This window comes from Dama dama, chromosome 24 (genome assembly GCF_033118175.1).
Source record: "Dama dama isolate Ldn47 chromosome 24, ASM3311817v1, whole genome shotgun sequence".
In the NCBI taxonomy this organism is placed as follows: domain Eukaryota; kingdom Metazoa; phylum Chordata; class Mammalia; order Artiodactyla; family Cervidae; genus Dama; species Dama dama.
The window spans coordinates 5,915,889-5,935,603 of NC_083704.1; the positions used below are offsets into that span (position 1 = coordinate 5,915,889).

General features: G+C 40.0%; 1 long non-coding RNA gene across 1 annotated transcript; it reads right to left on the minus strand.

Moving 5' to 3' along the window:
* Positions 1 to 385: 385 nt before the first annotated feature.
* On the minus strand, positions 386 to 19,136 carry LOC133045781 (uncharacterized). Its single transcript, XR_009690351.1, has 3 exons — positions 19,053 to 19,136; positions 1,702 to 1,818; positions 386 to 457 (listed from the first exon to the last, which is right to left on the minus strand). It is a non-coding gene; the product is annotated as an uncharacterized LOC133045781 (long non-coding RNA).
* Positions 19,137 to 19,715: the final 579 nt, after the last annotated feature.

Sequence of the window (19,715 nt, forward strand, 5' to 3'; positions counted from 1 at the left end):
TCCATGTTTTTGGACACATAAATTCATTATAAATTGTGTAGTATTTACTTATAATTTGAAATTTAAACTATTTTATGATTTTTATTTATCATTTTAATACTTACTTATTGGAAAGAACTTGGGAAACATAGTAAAATATAAATAATACAATAAAATCTATCACACAACTGTTAATATTTTTGTGTATTTTCCTTTCAAGTCTTTGTGTGTACACACAGACACATGCAAATTTTTATTATATGGTACATTGTTTTATAATTTATATACTTTATCTATTCATTTATATGCTTTTATTATTTCTCATTGAATAAATTTATCTCAAATTTATTTATTCCTATTATCTTCTAAAATAGTTTTTTCTTGATGCAGCCACTGTGGAAAACAGTATTAGAAGTTGCTCAAAAAGCTAAAATTACAACTGCCATATGACTATCCTGTTCCACTTGTAGATATATATCTGAAAAAACAAGAACATTAATTGAAAAAGATACATGCACCTCAGTGTTCATAGAAGCATTATTTACAACAGCTGAAGACATGGAAAAAATCTAAGTATCCATCAATGGATGAATAAATAAAGAAGATGTGGTGGGATATTATTCGGCCATAAAAAATAAGTTTTACCATTTACACCAATATGGATGTAACTGAGGACATTACGCGAAGTGAAATGTCAGATAAGAAAGACAAATGCTATATGATATCACTTAAACATGGAACCTAAAAAATACAGAAAATATTGAATATAACAAAAAAGAACAGACATAGAGAACAAACTATCAATTACCAGTGATGGGGGAGGAGGGATACTATATGGGGGGGTGGAGTGGGAGGGACAAATACCAGGAGTAAGACAGGCCAAATGAAGCACTGTACAACTTGGGGAATACAGTCTATATTTTGTAATAACTGTAAATTGAAAATAACCTTACATGTATAAAAATAAATTTCTAAAAAATAAAATAGCTTTTTGTTAATTATATATTTTTAAATTATTTCTAGCTTAGGGTCCTTGCTCCTGTTTATTATTCCTGTTCTCTTAAGAAAACTTCATTGCCACTCTTCTACTGATTATTTTATTTATTTTCTCCTCTTTATTTGGAATAATGAAAACAACTATATTACAATAAAATTTAGCCTAAAGTATGTGATTTTCTTGTTGTTTCCTAAATGTATATTGTTGAGTTTTTATTTTTCCTCCTCAACTCAATATTGAGTTTTAAAATTGATTCTAAAATAGATATATAGATTCATTTATTTTTAAATGGCATTTTATAAATGCAAGTATTCTGTAATATCTGCAAATCAATCAATGTAATACACCATATTAACAAATTGAAAGATAAAAGCCATATGATTATCTCAATAGATGCAGAAAAAGCCTTTGACAAAATTCAACATCCATTTATGATAAAAACTCTCCAGAGAGCAGAATAGAGCCTGGTGGGCTGCAGTCCATGGGGTAGTGAAGAGTCGGACACGACTTCACTTTTAGTTTTCACTTTCCTTTTTCACTTTCATGCATTGGAGAAGGAAATGGCAACCCACTCCAGTGTTCTTGCCTGGAGAATCCCAGGGACGGGGGAGCCTGGTGGGCTGCCGTCTATGGGGTCGCACAGAGTCGGACACGACTGAAGCGACTTAGCAGCAGCAGGAGTTAACAATTAATAAATCAAAGGGAAATATATATTTTTCGATAACCTCAAATTGTTGTGATTCTCGTCCATTTTCTTCTGCAATTATTCTCTCCTGAGTCATCTGCTTCCTTTTCTCTGTCTATACCAGATCATCCCAATCTACAGGACGGTATCTCCAATCCTAAAATGAACAAACAAAGAAAACATGGGCAAGTAATAAAGTTCACCTCTCTTGATTCCGCACCAGCCTCTGCTTCATTTTCTGCAAACCTTCAAAGCAAATGCCTCGCTCACAGCCGTGAGAACTAGCATGTCCACTTCCCCTTCTTCCTGAGTCCCCGCCGCAGCGGCTTTTGCCAGGCCACCAGCGCACCCGTTGGTGTCCCGTCCCCGTGCTGGCTCAGCAGCAATGTATACAGATGACACTGCCTCCTCCTCGCAGCGCCCGCGGACCCTGGTTTCCTCCTGTTCCTCTGGGTGTTCCCTCTCAGACTCCTTTTTTTGGATCCTTTTCTCCTTGATTTGAAATCACTGGCAGACTCGATTCTAGAGCTAATATTGGGCTCATTCTCTTCTCTGTCCACATAACCTCTCTTCAGGATCTTGTCTTATGGATTAAGACTTCATTTATGTCTGATTTCTTCTGCTCAGCAAAATATTTTTGAAATTCATTCATATACTTGTGTGTATTAACGGTTTTTTTTTTTCCCATTTTAATTTCTGGTTAGTACTATATTGTATTTATTTATTCACCTCTTGGTGGACATTTGGGTTCAGTTTAGGGCTATTATAAATAAAGCTACTATGAACATTCAAGTTAAATCTTTATGTGGACATAGTTTTCATTTTGGAGATGTGGGTGGTAAACACTTTTTCTGAGTCTTTTGGTAAATGTATGTTTAATTTTCTGAGAAACTGACAAACTGCTTTCTGTGTGGTTATGTCATGTCTGTATTCCCACCAACCCAGTGGGAGGTTCATTTTGCTCCACATCCTCACTGTCGGTTGCATTGTCAGATGTTTCTTTTATTTATTTATTTTTTTTAAAGATCACAAGAATCTTTTTTTCTTTTTATTTTTTATTAGTTGGAGGCTAATTACTTTACAACATTTCAGATGTTTCTTTTAATATTAGCCATTCTAGTGGGCAAACAGTGGTTTGAATTTGCATTATCTTTTCATATACTTATTAGCTACATGTTTTGCCAATTTTATTGTTATTTGTCTTCTTCTTATTTAGTTGTATGAGTTCTTCATATGTTCTAGCTACACATCTTTCCCAGTTTGTATCTGGCTCTGTCCCTCTGCCTACTGTCACTGTTCCTTTGAAAATGAACAACTGTACGGAATCTGCTTCTTTCTGAATTGAAGTAACCATGCTCTCCCTTCATCCCTACAGGTTCAGATGTTGAGAGCTGGGCTATCCCAGCTGAGATACTGGGCTAACACATGCTTCTGTAAATGTTTCCCTTGAATATTAATCCTCATTGAGCTGTGTATTTCCTTTAGGTCATTTCTTTTCTCTTTCTCTCTCTGATTATCTTCTCCCACTAGAATGTAAACCCCATGAAAGACATTGTTGGTGTGTCTAAGTTGCCACTGTATCTTTAAAAAAATACCTCATGAAATAAATATTTGTTGAATGAATGCATACATGAATAAAAAGCAGAATTTTGCCTAGGCAGAAAGCCAGGTTTGATTCTGGACTAACAAATGGTTTCAACAAGCCTTAAGAAATGTAGGAAAGCAGAGTTTCAGTTTCTTGATCAACAAACTCAAGAAGTCTTTGGGCCGGCTTCTTCAGCAGGGTTTTGTCACCACGGGGTTCTGGGTGGCTGGGCGACCCTCCTCTAGAAGATACGCGCAGCAGAGCTGCCCACAAAGCTTTTACAACACAGATTCTGAGAATCCAACAGGGACTGACTGAGCCATGATCTCTGTGAATCGATATTTTTAAACTCTCTGTGTGACAGTGAGCCTAGGGATTCAAGCTTCTCTCTATGGTGTATCTCTCCAACAGTCTCCACTCTGCATCCACTCCCCTCACATAAGCTACATGTTTCTCTGCAGGTCAGGATGCACATGATGATGCACATTTTTAAAATAAAAGGAAAAGCACACTGTATGTTTAATAGAAACAAACTCTCATTGTATTTGGATAGGGTTCTCTCGGTGTTAACCTTAAAAAGAAATAGCAGCCTATCATTGTATTCAAAGAAGGATTTGGCCTTAATTTTGGGCAAAAAGTTCAAAACTTAGAAACACTCAGTTTTAATCTAAGCAACGAATTTATATTTTTTCTGAAGCAAGGGGTATTGTTTCTACCATCATCCTGCTTAAGAGGATCTGAAGGATCCCATTACCATGCAAAATGCCCCTTTAAAGTCTAAAAGAAAATCCTTATAAAAATGACTCTTTACATGCTGTTGCCACTGTAGAGAGTAGGTTAACATGACTTTTTCTTAAAGAAAAAACTGAATGCCTTGCTTACTAGCACAGGTAACCAGTGGCCTTCTCTGCGTCACCATGAAAGGCCACTCTGATCTGTGCTTACTTTCCCACGCTTGTTATACTCTAACTTCCAAGATTCTTCTAGAAAAATTTTTACACCTTCAGGTGATTTCAGTCTCCCTCACACCCCAAGCCTTCCTTGCTTTAACTTTAGTCCTTCTAAAGCACAGCCCCCATCACAACCCTCTGAAAGTTTAAGGCCCTTCACCAGCTTTCTCCAAGTGCCTGTTTCAAATTCCAGCCTCAGTGTCCCTGTTTACAAGGATTCCTGCTTGATCAATAGCAGTTCCAAATTTCCCAAAAGGGAGGATTCTGGACCAGCCATCTGACTGGGAGGACTGAAGGCTGCTACCAGAGAACCTACTTTGAAGCTACAGTAGAAAAGATAGCACATTGGTTTTAGTTAGGTTAGCTTTACCTGTTGGAGTTTGGAGGCATGATTGAGGGTAACTTATGGTTGCTATGATCATGGAGTATGGAGATACAGATGCCAGAGTCCCTTCCACTCCATGCCGTGGTGTGACTACTGAATTTTTATCTCCCCACACGTGTTCCATGTTATCACCTGTCTTCTCATCTTACAGAGCCAACCTCAAGCCCTCACCTCTTACATTTAATCTCAAACCTTAATGCTCTCTGTTTTAACCTCATATTGTTAATTATATTAAGAAATATGTCTGGTCCAGACTGGGTGGGAGGAATACATCTTACACCAAGTATCTATCTTGTATCTAACGTGGAGGCAGCAGACATTTGATTTGCCTTTTCTGTCCATTCAAATAATTAAAATTTCAATGGAAAGAAAAAAAAAACTTAAGTGCGGGCAAGAAACTGTGATTAACCCAAGCGCATCTGGAAGCTTAGTGGTCTGATCAGAAGACTGGGTTCAGATCCACCCCTGGGAGAGTCAATCACATGCTCGCTCAGCTTCCTGACACCCTGAGGGAAGGAAGAGGACCAGGAGAAAGGATCAAATAGAAAGTGGATGTGAAAATGCTTTTAAACCACAAATCTTCACACAAATAATAATCCACAAGGCAGCCAGGACCACCTTTATCAGAGCATCATTTGAAAGAGTATGGGTGACTGGGGAGGGCCGTGGGTGGAGATGAAGGCCAGGCTCCCAGGGGGACGGAGCTGCAGCCAGGGTCAGAGTGCCTGCCTGGGGCTGCCTTTTCAGCCTGGATGCATGAGGGACACATTTCTTTTCCAAAAACAACTTGCATCTCGTTTGGAGCCAGCACAGTGTGGCGGAGATGCTGCCACTTGGTATCCAGGAGGCCTGGTCTGGGGTCAGCAAATGCCCCTCTGCATGGCCCACTGAGATTGACGTCTGCCAGAAGGGTGGCTGGGATGGATACTTCTGGAAGCTCCTGGTGTGGTGATATTGGCTGACCCTGAAACGAACTTTCACCTCTTCAACCTGGGCTTCGTCACCCACAGGTCTAGCCAAGCAGGAATCCATGGGCACAGAACAGGCCCAGGGAAACTGCCCACAGGGCCTCTGGTTGTGGCTCACACAGCACTGACTTGGATCATGAGTGACCGCCCCAGCTGGCGGTCTCACCCTGGGCTGCAGAGGGCTGGCTCTGTGGGCTGCGGGGTCCCCACTGGCAGAGCACTCATCCCTGAATCAAGTTCTGGGTCCTGGTGGTCTGGGCACTGGGACTTTTCAAAGTTCTCTGGGACTCAAGTAGCAGCCAAGGTTGAAATCTCAGCCTGATTCATGTCCTGTCAGCCCCACCAAGGTGGCCCTTTGAGCTGCTTGAGCAAGGCTGACACCCTGTCCAGGTCAGAGGCTGAGATCTCATGGGACAGAAGTGAGGCTGCTTCAGGGAAAGCTGGAGGAAGGTGAAACGCTGTTTCCTGGGGAACATGTCATCACAATTATATCCCCCACAAGCCACCACAGGGAGTCCCCTCTACCCACCTTCTGCCTCCCAGGCCCCCTTCTAGTGCCACAGGGGCAGAACCCAGGAGGACCAAATGGAAAAGAATAAACAATTTGCTCAAGTCCCCAAAAATCACAAAAGTAGAGTGTAGACAGGTGGATCTGAGCCAAAAGGCAATATTTTAATAGCAGGCAGAAATGCAAAAAGGCAAAATGGTTCTCTAAGGAGGCCTTAGCTAAGAAAAGAAGATAAACAAAAGACAAAGGAGAAAAGGAATGATATACCCATTTGAATGCAGAGTTCCAAAGAACAGCAAGGAGAGGTAAGAAAGCCTTCTTAAGTGAACAATGGAAAGAAATAGAGGAAAGCAATAAAATGGAAAAGACTAGAGATCTCTTCAAGAAAATTAGAGATACCAAGGGAATACTTCATGTAAAGATGGGCACAATAAAGGACAGAAAAGGTATGGATCTAACAGAAGCAGAAGATGTTAAGAGGAAGTGGTAAGAATACACAGAACATAAATCAAAGCAGGATCCTCTATGACCCACCTCCCAGAATATCAGAAATAAAAGCAAAATTAAACAAACAGGGCACTGTTAAACCTAAAAGCTTTTGCACAACAAAAGAAACTATAAGCAAGGTGAAAAGACAGCCTTCAGAATGGGAGAAAATAATAGCAAACGAAGCAACAGACAAAGAATTAATCTCAAAAATATACAAGCAACTCCTGCAGCTCAATTCCAGGGAAATAAATGACCCAATCAAAAAATAGGCAAAAGAATTAAACAGACAGTTCTCCAAAGAAGACATACAGATGGCTAACAAACACATGAAAAGATGCTCAACATCACTCATTATCAGAGAAATGCAAATCAAAACCACAATGAAGTACCATTTCACACCAGTCAGAATGACTGCTATCCAAAAGTCTACAAGCAATACATGCTGGAGAGGGTGTGGAGAAAAGGGAACCATCTTACACTGTTGGTAGGAATGCAAACTAGTACAGCCACTGTGGAGAACAGGGTGGAGATTCCTAAAAAAGCTGGAAATAGAACTGCCATATGACCCAGCAATACCACTGCTGGGCATACACACGGAAGAAACCAGAACTGAAAGAGACACAGGTACCCCAATGTTCATCGCAGCACTGTTTATAATAGCCAGGACATGGAAGCAACCTAGACATCCATCAGTAGACAAATGGATAAGAAAGCTGTGGTACATATACACCATGGAATATTACTCAGCCATTAAAAAGAATACATTTGAATCAGTTCTAATGAGGTGAATGAAACTGGAGCCCGTTATACAGAGTGAAGTAAGTCAGAAAGAAAAACACCAATACAATATACTAACACATATATATAGAATTTAGAAAGACAGTAACAATAACCCTATGTGCGAGACAGCAAAAGAGACACAGATGTATAGAACAGTCTTTTGGACTCTGTGGGAGAAGGGGAGGGTGGGAGGATCTGAGAGAATAGCATTGAAACATGTATATTATCATATATGAAACAGATCGCCAGTCCAGATTCGATGCATGAGACAGGGTGCTCAGGGCTGGTGCACTAGGATGACCCAGAGGGATGAGATGGGGAGGGAGGTGGGAGGAGGTTTCAGGATGGGGAACACATGTAAATCCATGGCAGATTCATATCAATGTATGGCAAAAACCACTACAATATTGTAAAGTAATTAGTCTCCAACTAAAATAAATAAATTAAAAAATAATAAAATTTTTTAAAAAAAAGAAAAGAAGAACTATACAAAAAAGATCTTAATGACCCAGATAATCACAATGGTGTGATCACCCACCTAGAGCCAGACATTCTTGAGTGTGAAGTCAAGTGGGCCTTAGGAAGCATCACTATGAACAAAGCTAGTGGAGGTGATGGAATTCCAGTTGAGCTATTTCAAATCCTAAAAGATGATGCTGTGAAAGTGCTGCACTCAATATGTCAGCAAATTTGGAAAACTCAGCAGTGGCCACAGGACTGGAAAAGGTCAGTTTTCATTCCAATCCCAAAGAAAGGCAATGCCAAAGAATGTTCAAACTATTGAACAACTGCGTTCATTTCACAGGCTAGCAAGGTAATGCTCAAAATCCTTCAAGTTAGGCTTCAACAGTATATGAACCAATAACTTCCAGATGTATGAACTGGGTTTAGAACAGGCAGAGGAACCAGAGATCAAATTGCCAACATGCATTGGATCATAGAGAAAGCAAGGGATTTCCAGAAAAACATCTATTTCTGCTTCATTGCCTATACTAAATCCTTAGATTCTGTAGATCACAACAAACTGTGGAAAATTGTTAAAGAGATGGAAATACCAGACCACCTTGTCTGCCTCCTGAGAAACTTGTGTGCAAGTCAAGAAGTAACAGTTAGAACTAGACATGAAACAATGGACTGGTCCAAAATTGGCAAAGGAGTATGTCAAGGTGGTATATTGTCACCCTGCTTATTTAACTTCTATGCAGAGTACATCATGTGAAATTCCAGGCTAAATGAATCACAAGCTGGAATCAAGATTGCCGGTAGAAATATTGATAACCTCAGATATGCAAATGGCACCACCCTAATGGCAGAAAGGTAAAGGAACTAAAGAACCTCCTGATGAAGGTGAAAGAGGAGAGTGGAAAGGGTGGCTTAAAACTCAACATTCAAAAAACAAAGATCATGGCATCCAGTCCCATCACTTCATGGATAAATGAAGTGGGGAAACAATGGAAACAGTGACAGATTTTATTTTCTTGAGCTCAAAAATCACAGTAAATGGTGACTGCAGCCATAAAATTGAAAGATGCTTGCTCTTTGGAAGAAAAGTTATGACAAACCTAGACAGCATATTAAATAACAGAAACATCACTTCACCAACAAAGGTCCATATAGTCAAAGCTATGGTTTCCCAGTCGTCATGTACAGATATGAGAGTTGGATCATGAAGGAGGCTGGGCCTCAAAGAATTGATGCTTTTGAACTGTGGTGTTGGAGAAGACTCTTGAAAGTCCCTTAGACAGCAAGGAGATCAAACTAGTCAATCCTAAAGGAAATCAGTCCTGAATATTCATTGGAAGGACTGATGCTGAAGCTGAAGCTCCAATACTGATGCAAAGAGCCAACTCGGTGGAAAAGACCCTGATGCTGGGAAAGATTTCGGGCAGGAGGAGATGGGGGTGACAGAGGATGAGATGGTTGAATAAAGTCATCAAGGTTGAATAAAGTCATCAACTAAATGGACATGAGTTTGAGCAAACTCCAGGAGACAGTGAAGGAAAGGGAAACCTGGCATGCTTCTGTCCATGGGGTCACAGAATCGGACATGACCAAGTGACTGAACAACAACCGTAACTGTGTGTTTTGAGGGTTTTTTCTTAGTTATATTTTTTATATTTGTTTATTTATTTGATTGCACCAGGTCTTAGTTACAGCACACCGGCTCTTTAGTTATGGTATATGAGCTCTTAGTTGTGGCACGGGGATCTAGTTCCCTAACCAGGGATCAAACATGTCCCCTGCAGTGAGAGTGCAGAGACTTAACCACTGGTCCACCAGGGAAGTCCTGTAGTACCTTGAGAGGTAACTTGCTAAGTATAGAGTGCAGAATTTCTGAGGCTTTATAATTCTTAGTGCTGAAAAACTAAGGAACAAGTAAAACACCCAGTGACAGAGATCAGGAGACAGAACATTTTGGCATAAACCCTGCCCCAATATTACCTTTAAGCTTAAGAATTAGAAATACAAATATACAGCTGAGCTTATGAGCCTTATAAGGTGATCCCTGAGGAGAAACCTGTTGCAGGTGTGACTTGAATCCCAAATACACCCTTCAGTCATGACCGTGCTTTTTGCTTGATTAGTGGACATCTACGTCAAATTCGATTTCTTATTCAACTGCTCACCCTCTTTTTCCACTTATCCACCCACACTCGGTGTCCCCAGCTTGACCTAGTGTCTGAGTAATCCTGGCTCCACCCTGGGGATTACCTCCCTCTGCACTTGGCTGGGGACGTCATTGGCCAGAGCCCATTGAGTGTTCTGCTTTCCCATCAGGCCTGCCTCTGTTCTGCTGCCCTTTGCTTCCCTCTGCTGGCACAGTGGTCCACCCCGATTAGCTGGACTGGGTCAGGACCCAAGCCTACCAACTTGCCTTAGGGCCTCGACTGGGTCACCTGAGGAGCTTGTTAGAGTGCAGTTCACAAGGTCTAGCCTTGGAGGCTTTGATTCAGTCCCTTTGTGGTACAGTCTGTGCATCTGTGTTCCTAACACATTCACAGGTGCTACTGGGCAGATGCTGTGGGCAGAGACCCCACTAGGAAACCACTGCTCTAGACCCACCAGTTAACAGAAAGGGGCGGCAGCAGAGGAGCGTTTAAGAAATGCTAGGGCAGTTGGGCATTCTGATGACAGTGTTTCCTGAAGAATATTCCTTGGACATTTTCCTTCATGATGCTCAACAAAACAAAAAGGATTCTGGTTTGGGGTAAACACCACAAATTCTCTTCTGGATACTGGCAATGTCTAAGAAGTTGTACAGAGGGGGGGAAAAAAGTTCCTGGTATTCTAATGCATCTGCAACTGAATCACAGTTGTGGATGTGACTGTTGATGGAAGTAAAGACTGATGCTGTAAAGAACAATATTGCATAGGAACCTGGAATGTTAGATCCATGACTCAAGGCAAATTGGAAGTAGTCAAACAGGAGATGGCAAGAGTGACCTTTGACATTTTAGGAATCAGCAAAGTAAAATGGACTGGAATGGGTGAATTTAACTCAGATGACCATTATATCTACCACTGTGGGCAAGAATCCCTTAGGAGAAATGGAGTAGCCATCATAGTCAACAAAAGATTCTGAAATGCAGTACTTGGATGCAGTCTTGAAAATGACAGAATGATCTCTGTTTGTTTCCAAGGCAAACCATTCAATATCACAGTAATACAAGTCTATGCCCCTATCAGTAATGCTGAAGAAGCTGAAGTTGAACATTTTTATGAAGACCTGCAAGACTATCTAGAACTATCACCCAAAAAAGATGTCCTTTTCATTATAGGGGACTGGAATGCAAAAGTAGGAAGCCAAGAAATACCTGTAGAAACAGGCAAAGTTGGCCTTGGAGTACTAAATGAAACAGGGCAAAGGCTAATAGAGCTTTGCCAAGAGAACACACTGGTCATAGCAAACACCCTCTTCCAACAACATAAGAGAAGACTCTACACACGGACATCATCAGATGGTCAATACCGAATCAGATTGATTATATTATTTGCAGCCAAAGATGGAGAAGCTCTATACAGTCAACAAAAACAAGACTGGGAGCTGACTGTGGCTCAGATCATGAACTCCTTATTGCCAAATTCAGACTGAAATTGAAGAAAGTAGGGAAAACCACTAGACGATTCAGGTACAACCTAAATCAAATCCTTTATGATTATACAGTGGAAGTGAGAAATAGATTCAAGGGATTAGATCTGATAGACAGAGTGCCTGAAGAACTATGGATGGAGGTTCATGGCATTATACAGGAGGAAGGAATCAAGACCATCCCCAAGAAAAAGAAATGCAAAAAGGCAAAATGGTTGTCTGAAGAGTCCTTACAAATAGCTATGAATAGAAGAGAAGCAAAAAGCAAAGGAGAAAAGGAAAGATATACCCATTTGAATGCAGAGTTTCAAAGAAAAGCAAGGAGAGAAAGCAAGAAAGCCTTCCTCAGCGATCAGTGCAAAGAAATAGGGGAAAACAATAAAATGGAAAAGACTAGAGATCACTTCAAGAAAATTAGAGATACCAAAGAAACATTTCATGCAAAGATGGGCTCAATAAAGAACAGAAAAGGTATGGACCTACCAGAAGCAGGAGATATTAAGAAGAGGTGGCAAGAACACACAGAAGAGCTAAACAAAAAAGATCTTCATGGCCCAGATCATCACAATGCTGTGATCACCATCCTAGAGCCACACATCCTGGAATGAAAAGTCAAATGGGCATCAGGAAGCATCACTATGAACAAAGGTGGAGGTGACGGAATTCCAGATGAGCTATTTCAAATCCTAAAAGATGATGCTGTGAAAGTGCTGCACTCAATATGTCAGCAAATTCGGAAAACTCAGCAGTGGCCACAGGACTGGAAAAGGTCAGTTTTCATTCCAATCCCAAAGAAAGGCAATGCCAAAGAATGCTCAAACTGCCACACAATTGCACTCATCTTATATGCTAGTAAAGTAATGCTCAAAATTCTCCAAGCCAGGCTTCAACAGTAAATGAACTGTGAACTTCCAGATGTTCAAGCTGGTTTTAGAAAAGGAAGAAGAACCAGAGATCAAATTGCCAACATCCATTGGATCATCAAAAAAGCAAGAGAGTTCCAGAAAAAAACATCTATTTCTGCTTTATTGACTATGCCAAAGGCTTTGACCACAACAAGCTCTCAAAAATTCTTCAAGAGATGGGAATACCAGACCACCTGACCTGCCTCCTGAGAAATCTGTATGCAGGTCAGGAAGCGGCAGTTAGAACTGGACATGGAACACCAGACTGGTTCCAAATTGTACATGAAGTACGTCAAGACTGTATATTGTCAACCTGCTTATTTAACTTCTATGCAGAGTACATCATTGGAAACGCTGGGTTGGAAGAAGCACAAGCCAGAATCAAGATTGCCGGGAGAAATATCAATAACCTCAGATATGCAGATGACACCACCATTATGCCAGAAAGCAAAGAGGAACATAAGAGCTTCTTGATGAAAGTAAAAGAGAAGAGTGAAAAAGTTGGGTTAAAACTCAACATTCAGAAAACTAAGATCATGGTATCTGGTCCCATCACTTCATAGGAAATAGATGGGGAAACAGTGGAAACAGGGTCAGACTTTATTTTGGGGGGCTGAAAATCACTGGAGATAGTGACTGCAGCCATGAAATTAAAAGATGCTTGCTCCTTGGAAGGGAAGTTATGACCAAACTAGACAGCATATTAAAAAGCAAAGACATTACTTTGCCAATGAAGGTCCATCTAATCAAAGCTATGGTTTTTCCAGTAGTCACATATGGATGTGAGAGTTGGACTGGAAAAAAACCTGAGCACTGAAGAATTGATGCTTTTGAACTGTGGTGTTGAGAAGACTCTTGAGAGTCCCTTGGACAGGTAGAAGATCCAACCAGTCTATCCTAAAGGAAATCAGTCCTGAATATTCATTGGAAGGATTGATGTTGAAGCTGCAATTCCAATACTTTGGCCACTGGATGTGAAGAGCTGACTCACTGGAAATGACCCTGGTGCTGGGAAAGATTGAAGGCAGGAGGAGAAGGGGATGACAGAGGATGAGTTGTTTGGATGGCATCACCGACTTAATGGACATGAGTTTGAGTAAACTCCAGGAGTTGGAGATGGACAGGGAGGCCTGGCATGCTGCCATCCATGGGGTCACAAAGAGTCGGACACAACAAAGCGACAGAATTGACTGAACTGATGCTAATGCATGATCGTTTTGAACATCTCAATTAGTTTTCACTCCATTTAAAAATAGTTTTTGAATCTTTCATACACATGCTATGCATTGTGGGGATTTCAAATCATAACCATGCAAATCAGTCATTCACACTGAGATCTGCATGTCACACCTGCCAGAGCTGTAAGATTAGGTCTCAGGAGTCTTTGACCTTCCCCTGCAGAGGTCTTAGCAGAAACACTTCATTTTTCTTTTCTCCATTTAAGTGTAATGGAGTCCCCAAACCAAAACTTAAAGGACACCACGGAAGTCTTAGGCTTCCCTGTATCTGGAGGAAATGGCTATTCTTGGAAATGAGACTGATTTTTTCAAAGGCTAATGATCTAGCAAAAGCAAATATTGTATGTGCTTCACTGTCAGATTTCTAGTCTTTCACAATGAGAAGTGCTTGGCAGTAACAAAATGACTGAGGAACGAAGGCTGCCTCCAAGGATCAGAGAACACAAAAGACTGGATGCTGCCACTGAGTTGACTTAGACTTACTGCATTTTAAAACTCAAATCCGTTTGGAAATGGGCCTAATCATCGAAAAGAGACAGGTTTGTAAAGAGCAAGATGTTGTAATGACTGGTGGGTCAGAGCAGCAGGTGCTAAGTTATCACCATGCACAAGACAGACAGCAACACTGTGCTCATCTCCATTTCCTTTCTTGGTGCACGGCTATTCCCACACTACAAAATATGCTTTCAAAATCCCACACCCTGCATGAGGCCAAATTCCTGGCTTTTGAAGGGCCTGAAATCGATTCCCAACAGCAGTTCTTCTGTGTCTTTGTTCAAACAAACTGGGACTCTTTTGGCTCATGGCACCACCAGTACGTGAAAGAAGATCCCCACCGTGATGTTCTGCATTAGCAGGTCTCCCAGGATGGGTGTGTTTTCTTTCCCGATCACAGTTTTACTGTGCTGCAGTTTTCTTTGGCATATTAGCATATTAATCATTCATAGTCATAACTTTTGTTTTTGTTTAGCTATTTTCCTATTTGATTATTCAAGAATAATTTCAATAATATTGCTACATATGTAATAACATCTTAAATATAAACATGTCAAAGTAATGTGTATGTTATGTTACATGTAGGTATTTATAGCAGAAACACAGTTATAAATACACACTGCAGCATTTTCAGGGAATTTAAAATTTTCAAACATATGTAAATGTGTGGTCTCATGAAGAGTTTTCTTTGTTGTTTGGGTGAACCACATTTATGCAACCATGAAAAAAAAGCTTTAAAAAATTTACAAATAATTTTATATAAAGAAAATTGCTTTTGCTTTGTAATGCAAAGTTTTCTCTAGAAATATTACTTTGAGATGATAAGGTTTGAGGGAAGAGTATTTTCAAAGAGAAGACAAATGTGGAGCTAGATAGAAAAGAATGACTTGGGAAATTATTGGTATCTGCAACTTTTTCTATATGTTTTTCCCATTAATTAGGCTCCCTGAAGAGTTTTATTTCCCTATGGAAGAAATACTTGTCTTGACCCCACTAGAGTTATGACCACAGTAGTACTTTTTCTCCAACATATGTATAAAATAGTCTCAGTGATAAGGAAAATTTTCAGAGATCAATAAATGTAAGTACCAAAATGATCTGGGGTGCTATAAGTCCTTTACAAATAGGGACTAGTAGTAACTGAAAGAAGAAGCAATTGACTTATTACTACATTAATGTTACATGTGTATTAATGAGGACGCTTTCCTTGAAACATTCAGGAAACATTAATATTCAGTTCAGTTTTGTTCAGTTGCTCAGTCATGTCCGACTTTTTTGACCTCATGAACTGCAGCATGGTAGGCCTCCCAGTCCATCACCAACTCCCAGAGTCTACCCAAACTCATGTCCATTGAGTCGGTGATGCCATCCAACCATCTCATCCTCTGTCGTCCCCTTCTCCTCCTGCTTTCAATCTTTCCCAGCATCAGGGTCTTTTCAAATGAATCAGTTCTTTGCATCAGGTGGCCAAAGTATTGGAGTTTCAGCTTCAGCATCAGGCCTTCCAATGAACACCCAGGACTGATCTCCTTTAGGAGGAATGGGTTGGATCTCCTTGCTGTTCAAGGGACTCTCAAGAGTCTTCTCCAACACCACAGTTCAAAAGCATCCATTCTTTGGCACTCAGCTTTCTTTATAGTCCAACTCTAACATCCATACATGACTACTGGAAAAACCAATGCCTTGACTAGACAGACCTTTGTTGACAAAGTAATGTCTCTGTTTTTTAATACGCTGTATAGGTTGGTCATAACTTTCATTCCAAGGAGTAAGCATCTTTTATTTCATGGCTGCAGTCACCATCTGCAGTGATTTTGGAGCCCACAAAATAAAGTCAGCAACTGTTTCCACTGTTTCTCCATCTATTTGCCATGAAGTGATGGGACTGGATGCCACAATCTTAGTTTTCTGAATGTTGAGCTTTAAGCCAACTTTTCACTCTTCTTTTTCACTTTCATCAAGAGGCTCTTTAGTTCTTCTTCACTTTCTACAATAAGGGTGGGAGCATCTGCATATCTGAGGTTACTGATAGTTCTCCCGGCAATCTTGATTCCAGCTTATGGTTCATCCAGCCCAGAGGTTCTCATGATGTACTCTGCATATAAATTAAAAAAGCAGGGTGACAATATACATCCTTGACGTACTCCTTTTCCTATTTGGAACCAGTCTGTTGTTCCATGTTCAGTTCTAACTGCTGCTTCCTGACCTGCACACAGTTTTCTCAGGAGGCAGGTCAGGTGGTCTGGTATTCCCATCTCTTTCAGAATTTACCACAGTTTATTGTGATCCACACAGCCATGAAGAGATATCCCACATCCAAGATAGGAGAAACCCCAGTAAGATGGAAGGTGCTGAGAGAGAGCCTCAGAGGGCAGGCAGACTGAAACCACAAACACAGAAAACTAACCAATCTGATCACACGGACCACAGCCTTGTCTAACTCAATGAAACTAAGCTATGCCATGTAGGGCCACCCAAGATGGATGGGTCATGGTGGAGTGTTCTGACAAAATGTGGTCCCCTGGAGAAGGGAATGGCAAACCACTTAATTATTCTTGTCTTGAGAACCCAAATAGTATGACAAGGCCACTATGAGTAAGTTTGAATGCAGATTTCCAAAAAAAAGCAAGGATAGATAAGAAAGTCTTCCTCATCAATCAGTGCAAAGAAATAGAGGAAAACAACAGAATGGGAAAAACTAGAGATCTCTTCTAGAAAATTAGAGATACCAAGGGAACATTTCATGCAAAGATGGGCTCAATAAAGGACAGAAAAGTTATGGACCTACCAGAAGCAGGAGATATTAAGAAGAGGTGGCAAGAATACACAGAAGAACTATACAAAAAAAGATCTTCATGACCCAGATCATCATAATGGTGTGATCACCAACCTAGAACCACATATCCTGGAATGCAAAAGTCAAGTGGGCCTTAGGACTATGAACAAAGCTAGTGGAGGTGATGGAATTCTAGATGAGCTATTTCAAATCCTTAAAGATGATGCTGTGAAAATGCTGCACTCAATATGCCAGCAAATTTGGAAAACTCAGCAGTGGCCACAGGACTGGAAAAGGTCCGTTTTCATTCCAATCCCAAAGAAAGGCAATGCCAAAGAATGCTCAAACTACCACACAGTTGCACTCATCTCACACACTAGCAAAGTAATGCTCAAAATTCTCCAAACCAGTCTTCAGCAATACATGAACTGTGAAATTCCAGATGTTCAAGCTGGTTTTAGAGAAGGCAGGGGAACCAGAGATCAAATTGCCAACATCTGCTGGATCATTATTATAGTAAATGCTATAATAACAAAATCACTTACTTAGCATTTACTATGCTTTGCACTCGCTAGACCTTAGTGGGAGCATGAGTGTGGTAGTCGTCATAGTGATAGTGTGGCGGTAGTAGAAGTAGCACATCCTTTTCTCAGAAAAGAAAATCAAGAAAGAGGTTAAATAATCTGCTGAAAGTCACAACTAGTAATGGTTTAAGGATTCAAACCCTAGTGGTTTAGTTCCTGGGATCCTAAATATTACTTTTAATACTATAGGTCCTCTATTCAAGTGATATGCTCATTAATTAATTCAAATGTACATGGATCTCTCCTTTAAAAGCATTCAGAGCAAAGATTAACAATTAAATTATGTATTTACTGTTTTTGACATTGAGTAACAGATGTTCTTCTAGACAAGGCTGATAATTTCATTCGTATTTGAGTAAGAATTGCTGACAAACCAATTTAAAGTCTTAGAAGTGCTGCTTATCAGATTGAAGTGTTTCCTAAATCTACTACATGCATGTAGTCATTTACTATCTAGCTCAGTTGCCCTAAGCCACACATTCATTTTAATTCATGAATAATGTAGAGATGATTCATTGACAGCTATTTACCAGTTCCTATCACTTTCAGACTAGCTATTTTTAAGTGACTCCAAGTAGAACATGTCTAAAAGTAGGACAATGTAAATGGAAAGGAGACATTTCACTTTTATTTTAGGGTGGATGACATAAATCAAGGATGATTTAGTCATAATAAATTACTCTATGTTACCTGGAATGTCCCTTGATGAACTATGGTGCCATCTCTATCTTTAATACATATCCAATATTCAGCCACTTCTCACCACTTCTGGACTCAAACCCCTAGCTCTGAACCTGAATCTTGGTCCACACCAACATCATGCCACACCTGGATTTCAGCAATAGACCCTAGCATGTCTCCCAGATTTCTAGCCCTGTATTATTCTCAATGTGGAAGCCAGAATGATCCTTAGAAAATATAAAACATAATTTTCTGCAGAAAATGTATATTCTCTTTCTCAAAACCCTACTCTTATCTCACTCAGAGAACTATGGCAGGCTGTGAGCCAAAAGGTCATCTAGTTTCCTGCATGCTTCTTCCTTTATGTCCTCCCAGCTGCCTCCTCACCTACTCCACTCTGACCTTTCTAGCTTCTTATCACTAAAATATGCTGGTGCTGCCTCATCACTTATACCCCTACACATGAAAGCCCCCCTGGCCTGAATGTATGGAATGTATATCCTCCAACATCCTACATAATTTACGTATTTCATTATTTCTTGTTCACTGTTTATTATCTGTGTGCCTGATTAGAATCCCAGCTCAAGGCAAGCACAGATTGTTGTCTGCTCCTTTTGAACAAAACAGAACAGTACCTGGCAAACTGTAGGCACTCAGTAAATGTTTACAGAGGGAACAAGTGGGTGAATGAATGATTTAATGCTAGTAGCCAAGCTACACTTCTGATTGAACATGAGCATTCACTTTAATCAGTATCTGCACAAGATGATGATCACCAATAATGAACTGGCATTCAGAATCAGCATTTTTAGCTTTAAAGGAGGTTAAAATCCAATGCACTAATCTGTTGTGCTATTACACATCATGCAGACTGAAAAATTCCATCAAACACTCATGAGAAAAAGAGAGCAAGAAACACCAACAACATCTTAGTGCTATGATGAAAGTTATTCTCACCTTGTGGACTCTCTGAAGGGGATTCAGAGGAGTCCCTGATTCCCCCAATTTCCCTGGATTACACTTTGAGAGTCAGCAGACAGTAGTCTCTTTCTTCTCTTGTGGCTATTAAAAATAAAATATTATTAATGTATAATTTTCTTTCAAATATATTATCTTTCGTTTCTTTGGCAGCCAATGTGATAGAAAAACTTAAGAGATTTAAACCCTTCAACCCATACCTTTCATTCTTCACTTGAGGAAACTGAGAGTTGTCTTACAATTAAAATTAGGATGAGGTTGTCTAATGTAACAAGAAGTCTTTCACTAGTCATCAGCAGGCCAGGATTTGATACTTGCCTTCAAATAATTTTTAATATAGTTGTACAGAGCACTGAGAGTTCTTTGAAAAGTACACTCAGAGAAACCAAATTCAAAAGCAGTAGATTTGTCATTTAAAAAGAAAAAATCCTAAAAAAGGATGTCACTCAATTTTCATTAAAATATTCACCAAAACAAATAAAAGGTTTGCATCAATATTGAAGAGTAAGGCTAATAGTCAAAATATAACAAAAACTGGAGGCCATTTTACTAAATAAATAATCACTTAGACCAGATTTAAAAAAAACACAATTAATGGGTAACATATGCTTTGCTCACTGAGCCAAAGCCGCAATGGGGAAG